This window comes from Siphateles boraxobius, unplaced genomic scaffold (assembly GCF_051911475.1).
Source record: "Siphateles boraxobius isolate OS27281-9 unplaced genomic scaffold, OSU_SipBor_1 63, whole genome shotgun sequence".
In the NCBI taxonomy this organism is placed as follows: domain Eukaryota; kingdom Metazoa; phylum Chordata; class Actinopteri; order Cypriniformes; family Leuciscidae; genus Siphateles; species Siphateles boraxobius.
Window position 1 is genome coordinate 626,925 of NW_027509190.1, and position 13,076 is coordinate 640,000.

A 13,076-nucleotide genomic window follows, 5' to 3' on the forward strand; every position below is an offset into this window, starting at 1 on the left:
AGATGCAGTGATAGATGCAGTGAGATGTGCAGTGAGAGATGCAGTGAGATGTGCAGTGAGATGTCCAGTGAGAGGTGCAGTGAGATGTGCAGTGAGATGTGCAGTGACAGATGCAGTGAGAGATGCAGTGAGATGTGCAGTGAGATGTGCAGTGAGAGGTGCAGTGAGATGTGCAGTGAGAGGTGCAGTGAGTTGTGCAGTGAGAGGTGCAGTGAGATGTGCAGTGAGAGGTGCAGTGAGAGGTGCAGTGAGAGATGAGAGGTGCAGTGAGAGGTGCAGTGAGATGTGCAGTGAGAGGTTTAGTGAGAGATGAGAGGTGCAGTGAGAGGTGCAGTGAGAGGTGCAGTGAGAGATGAGATGTGCAGTGAGAGGTGCAGTGAGATGTGCAGTGAGAGGTGCAGTGAGAGGTGCAGTGAGATGCGCAGTGAGAGATGAGATGTGCAGTGAGAGGTGCAGTGAGATGTGCAGTGAGAGGTGCAGTGAGAGATGAGATGTGCAGTGAGAGGTGCAGTGAGAGATGAGAGGTGCAGTGAGAGGAGCAGGGCCAGGGAGAAGAGCAGGCCTAAGGACTTCCAAGGGCTGCAAGAACAGTAGTCAGTGATGAAATTCGTGCCACTATCATTGACCATGTAATCAACCACGGTCTTACACTAAGAGAGACTGGTACACAGTAAAGGGAAAAAAAACTGATTTGCTTTTTACTGGAATACTGTACATGTGGACATACAGTTCCCAACCAATAAATTTAGTGTAAAAATGGTGGATTGCATGTTTTGTATGCAAATACCTGTAAAACTGAAACACAAAAGTCTATGAAGTTTTTGTAATACTATAGCCAGTATTTTGAAACCTGGTGTACTTTGATTGACTGCATGTACCTTGTGAAGTGAAAACAAGTGTTATTCTTTGACAGAATAATTTCATTCTGAGTCAGATTTCCAGTGTTTTGGTAAAGTTAGTGTGTGCAGAGAAAGATGTGTTCTATTTTGAAATGAAGAGTTAGTATATATTTACAGTTTTTTTCAATTGTTTACACGCAATTTTGAAAACCTCTACCTCCTTCTCCTCTTCATCTACCTCCTTCACCTCTTCCTCTACCTCCTTCTCCTCTTCATCTACCTCCTCCTCTTCCTCTACCTCCTTCACCTCTTCCTCTACCTCCTTCTCCTCTTCATCTACCTCCTTCACCTCTTCCTCTTCCTCTACCTCCTTCTCCTCTTCATCTACCTCCTTCTCCTCTTCCTCTACCTCCTTCTCCTCTTCCTCTACCTCCTTCTCCTCTTCATCTACCTCCTTCATCTCTTCCTCTACCTCCTTCTCCTCTTCCTCTACGGCCTTCATCTCCTCTTTGAGCCCCCCTCTTATTCTCACTCTCCTTCTTCTTCTTCTTCTTCTTCTAGCTCCTTCCATTTTTGTTGAAAACAGGTGAACTCACCTGCTGCCTTTTATAGCACTCCTGAGTGATGCGTTTTCAAATTAGCACATGTGTGCTTCCACGCCTGATGGATGTGCATATCCAATTCATTCATTAGTGTGGTCAATGGCAATCCGGGGCTTTGTAATGACAAGGAAGTAACCTCACAATCCTTATCTGTGTCTAAGGTGTGAAAATGTGTGTAGAGTTTTACAAATCACTGTGTGTAATGTTTTGCTAAAAGGGTAAAGCAGACATTTTGTGTAATATTGTGCAACTCTGTGGAGGGGTTTTGCTCATTGGAGTAGAATTTTGCAAATTGCGTGGAAATTTTTATTTTAGTGTGTAAACAATCATAAAAATCTGTAACAAAATGTGTTCTTGAGAAGAAAATTATCCATTTGGCCAATTGTGTTTTGTTGGTGTGAGTCTGTGTTAAGAGTTTAGGAAAAAGTATCTGAAGTATGGGTAAGCGCTGGTTAGCGATTGAAAAAAACTGTAAATACTTTTGAAAACAGATTCAAATAAGCGGCGATCCTAAATTGCAATATTATTTCCCACTATTACTGTTTTTGACTGTATTTTAATCATATTTCAAAAACAAAAAGAATCTTACTGAACATAGACCTTTAAACAGTATAGTATAATTCAATCTAGGATTAGTTAAAATTATTGGACAGTTATGACTGTTTCTTTCTCTTGTTATATATGCAACATATATTATATTTCATTGCATCTTGTCTCGGTAAGAAATTTCAAATTTTATTGGTCTAAAATAATTGAATTTGCATATTAACTGTCACAACTCACACAAATTAGTGCTAGCAGCTGACACAATTCTGAAAACTATTGGAACAAATGTATACATTTTATTCTATAACCTTAAGTACGTATTTGACATCCAATATTTTCTATTTTATATGAGGGTAGTCTTGGATAGATAAAGCGGTAATTAAATAAATGACCTGCTAGACTAAATGTTTTGTCTTTTTCCTTCACAGACTACTCCTTCGGGGGCATTACTGCAAGATGCATCTGCAGTTCGACTGCATCGTTTGTGGTCGGACACTTTGCCACCAGAGGATCACAGGTGGATTGCCAGCAGGCTTTTTAAAATGGGGCCCAAGGGAAAACCAGAGCTTCGAGACAACCTACAGCTCTGGTATTACCCACCACAGCCAGCACTTATTTACAACCAGGCTCCAGCTCCAGACAGATTTTTTTGTCATGCTCTGTTGCTGTGGATGCCGTACAAGCTGTGGAAGATCAAGGCTCTCTGTCCCAATTCTGCCTGCGGGCAGCATCAGCTGACTGGAGGCGGTCTGCACAAAAGGGCACGGCAGGTTCTGGACATCGATAGGATGTACAACATGGTCACAGAAACCCTCATCTGTACCAAGTGTAAAGCCTCGCATGTGTCCTGGAGTCAGACTGTCCTGCAACAGCTGGATCTGGGCCATCGCTCTGAATTTCGGGTCATCCTCACGCGGAAGTAAGGGCACTTTAATTCCACATCCAGTTGATAGCCCATCATCACATATGTTTGCAAATACTTTACAAATCAATTATGTAAAATATATGAATGTGTGGATTTTGCTTTTCCTAAGGTATGCCTGTGATATGAGAGTCATTCGGCTCCTGCGTGAGCGTGGCCTAGGCAACAGTCCCACGCGGGTCATCAAACAGCTGCGTGAGAACCACAGTGAGGAGTGGCTCCAGCGTATGGCCCGGTACACCACCCAATGTGTGGACTTCCTCAAACGACCCGGGGTGTTGCAAATACAATTCCAGGAACCCCCAGAGCCTACAGTGGTCCCAAGCTGCAAGTGGCTGCTCACCGTGTACAGCCAAGACATCCTGACAAGGCTGGATGAAATCCATGCAAGGATAACATCTACGTATGGTTCAGTCTTGAAGATGGATTCCACTAAAAAGGTTAGCAGGGGATTTTTGTTAATTTATGGTGTTTACTGTTATATCATTATCAGAGCATGAGTATCATATTCTACATGGTGTGATGTTTCATTGCATTGCATGCTTCCTGTCATCTACTGCAGATCACTAAGAAGCTGGCTGGGACGGCAAGGGGAACGGGACTCTGGCTTACCTCTGTTGGCAATGAGTTTGGTCAGGTGCTCATGAGTGTGCTGACAGCACAGGAAGGAGCAGGACTGGACATGATGGTCGATGGTCTGGTGAAAAGGTACCAGCAGGCTAGTGTGGATCCACCTGCTGTTTTGTACGTGGACTGTGGCTGCTGCACTGATCTGGGTGAGACCAAGCTGAAAACCAGATTCAGAGGGTGGCCTGATCTCATGATTCGCTTGGACATCTGGCATTTTATGCGCAGGATTGCCATGGGGTGTACAACTGATGCCCATCAGCTGTATCCCATCAACATTTCACGGCTGTCAGCGTGCATTTTTGAGTGGGATGCGGCTGATGTTTCTATGCTTCGCAAAGCAAAGAGAGAGCTGTTGATATCCCAGGGTTGGCCTGCGCTGACAGATGAAGATGTCAACAAGCATCTTACCAGGAATGAGCTGGCACTCCATTGCCGGAGGAGGACCTGTGGAGAGGAGACTACCATCCTTCTCCTTGAGCGGCTGCTTACAGAGCTCCTGAGCAGCAAGGGCAAAGACTCCCTGGGTGTTCCTCTCCTGGACCGAGAAAGGATGGAGCACATCTGGAATGTCCAGAAGAAGCATGTGAAATGCATTCAAGACCCCCCTGGTGTTGTGCTCTATACAGAGACAGGGAGCCTAAACAAGGGAGGTGTGCTTCTAAAGACCTACAGATGTGCCAGAGGCTCCACTTCTCTCGAGTCCTTTCATTTACACCTGAACCGTTTCATCCCAGGTATTGTCTTTGTCACACACACTGTGCATGTGTAAAGAAAGAGCATTAAGTGTTTTTGTGTGTTCCTTTAACACCTCCTAAACACTGTTGTGTCTATTTACAGGGACCAGTGCAAACAGTCTGAACTTTCAGATTTATCTGCTGGAGGGTCTACACCGGTGGAACCAGGACCGGGAGGCTGCTTCCCTGTCATCGGAGCCATCAGCTTTGCGCAGCTACACAGGAGAACTTGTTCACTGTGTAAACGGCAATTATGAAAAGCTGTTTGGCAGGAAAGTGGTCCCCACGTTTTGTCCCCCTGCATGTTACACCGGTGAGAATTATTTTATATATTTTTTATTTTATCAACTTGCAATTTCTGTGTAACCTCCGTCTATATGTCAGATTTAACCCTTGTGATGTAGCTCAGGGTTCGTGTGTGGGTGATGGAAGGAGACTCGGGGTCGGCAAGTAGTGGAGCTCGTGCACTTTATTAGAGATCCTCTTTGCACAGCGCTTTCTTGCGCTCTCAAAATTAACTCAAAACAAAACACTCAATTTTCACATGTAAGGCAATACTCTTCCCGCTGACTACAGCTTCTCAGATCACCAACGAGGCAGCACTCTTTCCACTGTTCACAGCTTCATGAACATTTAGTCCCGATCGTCAGCGTGCACGAGCTTCCAGTCTCTCTCTCTCCACCGTTATCAGCACAGCCCGCTTATATGCGGTCTCCTCACGCCAATTACTGAAATCACAAACAGGTGTTCGTCATTTGAACTTGACCCACTTACTCACCGCTCGGCTCCGCCCTCGCTCTCCTGCTACAGACTCCGTTGAACCACGCCCCCCTCGCCACATACCCCCACCGCCCGTCTCAGGCCGGGGAGCCGTCCTGGTGCCTCCTTTTTAGTTAGATCAGTCAGCGGGCTAGCAAGGTCCGAATAATTAGGTACAAACCTTCTGTAATATCCTGCTAGCCCCAGGAACTGTCTAACCTCCTTTTTGGTCTTAGGTCTTGGACAGGTCGCAACTGCTGCCGTCTTATCAATTTGGGGACGCACCTGCCCATGACCCAAGTGAAAGCCCAGATACCTGACTTCCACGCGCCCAATCGCACACTTCTTTGGGTTGGCCGTGAGCCCCGCCTCTCGCAGCGCCCTGAGGATAGCTCGCAAGTGCTGCATATGCCGCTGCCAGTCATTACTATAGATGATAATATCATCCAAGTACGCCGCGGCATATGCAGCATGCGGCCGGAGGATTCTATCCATCAGGCGCTGAAAGGTGGCAGGTGCCCCGAACAAGCCGAAAGGAAGGGTGACAAATTGGTGTAATCCAAACGGCGTCGTGAAAGCGTTTTTTTCTTTAGTCATTGGAGTCAAGGGGATCTGCCAATAACCCTTTGTTAAATCCAGTGTCGAGTAAAATCGAGCCGTGCCGAGCCGATCAAGCAATTCGTCCACCCGTGGCATTGGATATGCATCGAACTTCGATACAGCATTCACCTTACGATAATCCACACAGAACCGCACTGAGCCGTCAGTTTTAGGCACTAAAACTATCGGGCTCGCCCAGTCACTGTTGGATTCTTCTATTATTCCCATATCCAGCATAGCCTCTAATTCAGCCTGAACTACTTTCTTTTTATGCTCAGGCAATCTATATGGCCGGCTGCGTACCACCACACCCGGTTTGGTCTCAACATGGTGCTGTATGAGGTTTGTTCGACCAGGGAGGGGCGAGAACACATCAGCAAACTCTGTTTGTAAGTTTCGAATGTCAGCGATCTGGGACGGTGAGAGGTGATCTCCGCAAATGGCCAGAGCGGAGGATTGAGACTTTAAATTCGCCTCTGGCCCGAGATCCTCCTCCCCACTCACTACCGCCGCCAGCATCGCTGACTCCGCCTCATTCCACTTTTTTAACAGGTTGAGGTGGTAAATCTGATGTGCTCCGTCCCTATCTGATCGAAGGACCTCATAGTTGAGATCCCCGACTCGCCGTGTGACCACAAACGGTCCTTGCCACTTGGCGAGTAATTTAGAGCTGGATGTGGGAAGCAATACAAGCACTTTATCTCCCGGTGCAAATTTACGTAGTTTAGCCCCCCTGTTGTACAGCCGACTTTGTTTGTCCTGGGCCTGTAACAAATTCTCCATAGAGAGCCGCCCCAACGTGTGGAGTTTTGTTCTCAGGTCCAGGACGTATTGAATTTCGTTTTTGCTATCCGAAGGTCCGTCCTCCCAAGCTTCCCTAAGTACATCCAGCACCCCGCGGGGCTGGCGACCAAAGAGCAGCTCGAAAGGGGAAAACCCCGTGGAGGCTTGGGGGACCTCGCGTACAGCGAACAAGAGGGGTTCTTACCACTTATCCCAATTTTTGGCGTCTTCCTGTACGAACTTACGAATCATGGACTTCAACGTGCGATTAAATCGTTCTACCAAGCCGTCCGTTTGTGGGTGATAGACGCTGGTACGAATCGATTTAATACCCAATAATTCGTACAGTTCGCGAATTGTGCGTGACATAAACGCCGTGCCCTGATCGGTGAGAATCTCTTTCGGGATTCCCACCCGGGAGATTAATTGAAACAGTGCACTCGCAACACTTTTAGCGGAAATGTTGCGAAGCGGCACTGCTTCGGGGTATCGCGTTGCATAATCCACCAGAACTAATGCAAAGCGATGCCCCTGTGCGGATCGTTCTAACGGCCCGATGAGGTCCATGGCAATTCTCTCAAAGGGGACCTCTATTAATGGAAGGGGGCACAAAGGTGCTTTTCGGTTGGCCGGTGGATTCACCAACTGACATTCACGACAAGACGCGCACCACCTGCGCACATTCTCGTGAATGCCTGGCCAGAAAAATCGGGTCATTAGACGATTCAGTGTAGCTGCTTGCCCTAAATGCCCAGCCATCGGATTACAGTGAGCCGTCTGAAAAAGCATTTCCCGGCGGCTCTTTGGAACTAACAACTGAGTTGTATCTTGTTTTGTCTGGGTATCCTGGGTCACCCGATACAACTTATCTTTTATCACGGCAAAATAAGGATACGAGAGCGGTTGGTCTGGGTGGACAGGCTGACCGTCGATCACGCGGACCTGATCAAACGCATTTTTAAGCTTATCATCTCGGGACTGTTCCAGAGGAAAATCATCGCGTTCAAAAAGGATTTCCCTTTCTGAAGCGCTCCGTTCCTCTGAGACAGACCCCGAGGGTCCCGGCACAGCCTCTCCAACCTGAATCACCGCTCTCTTCTCCTGCCTTCTTTTAATCCCAGAAACACCCGTACATAAATAAGCCAATAATGTTTTAAACCCCGGCCAATTGGTTCCCAAAATCAACGGGTGCTGGAGGTGCTGGTTAACTGCCACCTCTACACTATGCTTTTTCCCCCGAAATTGGATAGTGACTGGCACTAAGGGGTAACCCACCACCTCACCGTGCACACACCGCACCTTAACCACGCGGCTCCTATCCAATGCCACTGGATGAATCAAACTTTGATGGATGGAGGTCTGGTTACAACCTGAATCCACCAAAGCTTGATAGGTACCCCCCTTTACACTTACTGGTATCTGGTACAACCCAGCTTGATCGGGGGCAACCTGTGGCGCGTCGGGGACCCTGACCAGCGTTCCGACCTCCATCACCGGGCACCTATCCACGAAGTGCCCAGGGTCCCCGCAACGCCAGCAGGCCGGCCCAGGCCTCCCCGCCATCCCAGTGGCGGGAAGTGGGTCAGGTGATTGACGTGAGAAGACCGCAGGGGCCGGGGTTGGCGGACCGCCAACCATCGATGGGGTTCCCCGGGGCGGCGCACGTGGTGCAGGGGCCGGATCAGCTGCAGGGCTGGTCCTCCAGCGGGGCGCCGGGCGTGGTGGAAAGCCACCTCGGGACCTGGGAGCAGGGACAGGGCGAGAGAGAGAGGGAGAAGGGAGAGAGAGAGAGAGATGTCGGTAGGGGCTCGCCGACCCCTGGGCACGCCACCAGCTGGTCCTCTGCCAATTGGATGGCCTGGTCCAGCGACGTCGGGCGGTGGCACTGGACCCACTGTGCGGTCTTCTTTGGCAGACGGGCGATGAACTGTTCCAGTACCACCACCTCGATGACTCCATCGACGTCGCGGGCCTCGGCCATCAGCCATCTGCGGCACGCGTCCCGGAGCTGTTGCGCAAAGATAAAGGGCCGGCCGGATTCCCCGAACTCCATGGAGCGGAACTGCTGACGACTCTGCTCCGGGGACCGGCCGACCCGCTGAAGAATGGCGCGTTTCAGGTCTTCATAGACCAGGAGGTTGCGGACTGGCAGCTGCTGGGCGGCGATCTGCGCTTCGCCCGAGAGCAGCGGGATCAGACGCATGGGCCAGTCCGCGGGCGGCCAGCACCCGGCCTCGGCCGACTTCTCAAAGAGGTCCAGGAACGCCTCCGGGTCATCCTGGGGACCCATCTTGTGGAGGGGAAGGGCCGTGGCCGGGGCCGACGAAGTAGACGCCCGAGCCTCCCGGTCTAGCCAGCTCCGGAACTGCTCGCGGTCCTCATGCTGGGTCTGGAGGAGTGCCTCGAAACGGCGCTGTTGCTGATCCTCCATCTTCAGCAGAGCCTCCTGGTGTTGTTGGTGGAGTCCCGCGAGCGCGTGGATGATGTCCGCAAATGGCGATGACAGAGCGGTTCTGGCTGCGGCCTCTCCTTCCATCCGGGTCACGGCACCAGTGTGATGTAGCTCAGGGTTCGTGTGTGGGTGATGGAAGGAGACTCGGGGTCGGCAAGTAGTGGAGCTCGTGCACTTTATTAAAGATCCTCTTTGCACAGCGCTTTCTTGCGCTCTCAAAATTAACTCAAAACAAAACACTCAATTTTCACATGTAAGGCAATACTCTTCCCGCTGACTACAGCTTCTCAGATCACCAACGAGGCAGCACTCTTTCCACTGTTCACAGCTTCATGAACATTTCGTCCCGATCGTCAGCGTGCACGAGCTTCCAGTCTCTCTCTCTCCACCGTTATCAGCACAGCCCGCTTATATGCGGTCTCCTCACGCCAATTACTGAAATCACAAACAGGTGTTCGTCATTTGAACTTGACCCACTTACTCACCGCTCGGCTCCGCCCTCGCTCTCCTGCTACAGACTCCGCTGAACCACGCCCCCCTCGCCACAACCCTATAGAGTCGATTGTATCATAATTGATATGCAAGTTTCTAAAGGACTCTAAATGATCAACATGATCAAAACTTTTTAGGAAACATGCCCTCTGTCGTCTGATTGATTATAGTCTTTTAGTATAATTGTAAAAGTGTCCACCTTCAGCTCGTGCTTCACGTTTCTTTTCATTGTGAAACCTTTACTGATTTTATAAAGTAATTGTAAGAATAACTTTTATATTGTTACTAATATTTAATGACTAGTTACTAGACTGAAGCCGCTTGGGTTAACTTGATTAGAAAATCATGTTACATGTAAATATCAAAATGATCATCAGACTTTTCTCTCAATCATCATTGTATTGCATTTCATTTCATGTTTTGCCCACATAATTAAACGTGTTGGGCCTCTAAATAAAACTGTTTTGTTTTTTTTCTCCTTGACGATGAGCTCTATATTCTCACACTATATGAGCTACTGTAAAAGCCTAATGTATCAAATATGATACACAACATTCTATTTAATTTCCATTTGTTTATTGTTTTTATTTCAGGTGAGCTCATTGGAGTGCAGTATCTGTTCCAGCAGACTGGTCAGGCACTGCAGGACATGAATCCTGACTCTGAGCAGACGGCAGAGCTCATTGAGGACCTCAGTGTGGAGGAGTGAGATGAGGGCTTCTGTGACATCAGCGAGGATCACACAATAGCAGATCCGGAGGCTGTTCTGTCACCACCCTCTTCCACACTGACACTGGGTTCTTCCACCCTGGTCACCAGCAGTGCCACACCTGTACTGGGCTCCACATCCCCTTCACTGATCCCTGACCCCAAACTTGTCCTCACACAGTCTCCTTCATCACCTGGACCCTCAGGGACTGCTGTCACACCTGTTCCCTCTGAAACATCTGTTTCAACTCTCCCCTCAGAGCCAGAGGATGCTGGTCAGGATGTTGATGAAGAAGAGACGGTAAATACTACTCCTTTGTATGTCTTTCAAATTAACTAGAATAATTATGATGAATTAACATCCAGTGCTTTAAATCCAGACTTTCCACATATTTTACATTTAAAAGTACAGCCTAAACTCATTTGTAAGCTGCAAATACACATCAAGTCAAGTCATCTTTATTTATTTGGTGCTTTGTAAAATGTCAAGAATGGCGCTCTCTGCTTTGTACTATACAGTGCTTTACGGTGATAAACAGGAAAATAACACAATCAGTTATGGAATTATGCATTAGACAGATGTGATGTAATAATTGTATTGCATGTTTGTGTTTTTTAATAGGCTGTTGACTACCAAAATATCCCGGGTTATCAACATGTGGACCAGCTGGCAGAATATCTGGTGGATCTCCGGGACCACCCAGCCCTCAGCCTGACCAACCAGGAAGCCAACACCATAATTGCTCTTTGGCAGAACCTGGATGACCGGGACAAGGAACGGGTGGTGTATGACAGTCGATGCCGAAAGAGACTGCTGTGTGGACGCTTCAAGGTCCCGAAGAAGCCCACTCACCCTGGTGTAGAGAGCACCACCAGATGTGTGCTGGGTGCAAGCAGCGCACCTGCTCAGTGGCCTGACTGTTGCCGTCTGGTGGAGACCATCTTCATCAGACTTTGCACTGTCCACCCAAGCCCCAAAAGAAAAGGCAAGGGAGCCCTGTCAAGATGGTCTCTGATCCTGCAAGACTATCGCAGGATAAGGCAGCTTTTACTGGGCAACAGCTTGGTGATGGGAGGAACATCCATGCAGCTGGTGGAGGTTAACCAGAACACCCTGATTCAGTGGTATAACAAAATACAGAAAAAGCAGGAGCTGTCTGTGCTGCTTCAGGGCATTCAGTTGCCTCAGCCCCTCCCTGAAGCTCATGAGCCTCTCCAGGTAGCCAAACGTCTACGGACTGAGCCAGAACAACCAGGGGAGCAGCACCAGTACAAGCTACCAGAGAGCACAGCTGGTCAGGCAAAGCAGAGGCAGACTTCTGTTGGGCGACCCCCTCTCAGACCCAAGGCACCAGCGCAGAGTCAGACGTTGCTGACACCATCCCACAACTCAGGTGATACTTATATGTAGATTTATTTATTTATAATATTCAAAACACTGTAAATAGGTTCATAATCTGTAAATCTGAAAATGTCTATTCTGACTAAACCCAACTGTGATAGTTTTATTCTCATATATTTATATTTTTATTTTTTATTCTTATAATTTGTAGTATTATGTTTCATGTTGTATTTGTATATGTCCACTGGAAGCCTCAGTACCAAAACAAATTCCTTGTGTGTGCAAGCACACTTGGCAATAAAGCTCTTTCTGATTCTGATTCTGATTCTGATTCTGATTCTGATCTGCATCTGGAGCATCACTGCAGATGGTACCAAATATACTTATACCATCAGCACCAGGTTTCCAGGGTGTGCCAATGTTCCAGGCTGTGCCAATGTGCCAGGGAGTGCAAATGATCCAGGGCATCCCAATGGCCCAGGGGATGCAAATGGTACAGCCACTGTTACAGCCAACAGCTGTACACGGCACCCGCTTACCCGCTTCACCAGCTGCCAATCCAGATGCCATGCCCAAGAGACCCTACAGGAGAACCGTAGAGGCCAACACTTGCAAATTTAAAACACTTGGGCAATTTAAAACAAGTGCAACAGGACATGACCAGTACAGGGGCAGGGTATACTGCCCACAGACTGAGACTGTTTCAAAAGAAGTGTGGTTAGAGGAAATGCGGAGAACAATTTCCAAATAATGTATATATTTTCATGTATATAGCATCATGTATATAGTGTGAACTGTTGTTTAAATAGTTAATACTTGTGTTGAATATTATTTAACTGTTTTTCTAACGTTATTTAACATTTTAACTTTTTATTTCTTGTTTTTGAAAACCTATTTAACTCTTCATTTTATTTATTTATTTTTAAAACATGTTACCAGTATTTAACATTTTAATATTCATTACTGTTCTGTTGGCATGACTGGAAAATAAAAACAAATTGGCAAGTGATTTCTTTTTGACTTTGACTTTGATATAACACTAGTTCATCAGAACACTGCAACAATATAACTTTTGTATATAAAAAATATAATTTATACATTATTGCAGTGTACTGATAAAATATTGTTATAATAAAGTAAAAGTAAATAAGCTAAATTTTTTAATGCATACTGTTCCAGTGTTTATAAAATATACATATGTAATTTGTTTGTTGTTTTTTGATATTCTTTCATTAAAAAAAATGTTATTTGCATTATTATGCAACGAACAAAGATGCAACCCATTAAATAGTAACTAATATGAAGAATGTCTGTCACAAGAATAACAAAATGGACAAATTATCTTTTTAAATACAAATGTTATATTGGTGCAGTGTACTGATGAAATATCGTGTTATATGAAAGTAAAAGTAAATAAGCAAATTCTTTTTGAATGCATACTGTTACAGTGTTAATAAAATATACATATGTAATTTGTTTGTTGTGTTTCTTTGGTATTCTTTCATAAAAATATATAATTGCCAATGGAACAGTGTTATTATTTAGTAGTTGTTGTATTATTATTGATCTGATTAAGTATTTTTTTAGGTTACATTCAAACAAGACATATAAAAATATAATTTGTACATTTTGTTATTCTTGTGAAACATTTTACAGCATATAAGTTA